The sequence below is a fragment of the Fukomys damarensis genome, unplaced genomic scaffold, assembly GCF_012274545.1.
Source record: "Fukomys damarensis isolate Sample0158 unplaced genomic scaffold, DMR_v1.0_HiC HiC_scaffold_20, whole genome shotgun sequence".
Classification (NCBI taxonomy): Eukaryota; Metazoa; Chordata; class Mammalia; order Rodentia; family Bathyergidae; genus Fukomys; species Fukomys damarensis.
Genome location: NW_022900932.1, coordinates 77,387 through 77,650, shown reverse-complemented (window position 1 = coordinate 77,650; position 264 = coordinate 77,387).

Sequence of the window (264 nt, the reverse complement as noted above, 5' to 3'; positions counted from 1 at the left end):
AAAGAGATTATCAAGGATACCAGAAAAAGCGACAAGGGAAATGGTTCATTCGTCATCATTTTGCATCAACCATGATATTTGGGCTGATGAATATGGGAGAACAATTTTATCCGGTTTCTTACCGAAGATTTTTATACTTTGTTCTCTGGCCAATTGTAAAAGTTTGGCCACCCATGAAACATAGGGAGTGAGAATTTTCTGAGGGGAAGTGGGCAAATGTAGCCAAAGGAGTTGTCCTTTTTTTTTTTTTTTTTGTTAGAAAAT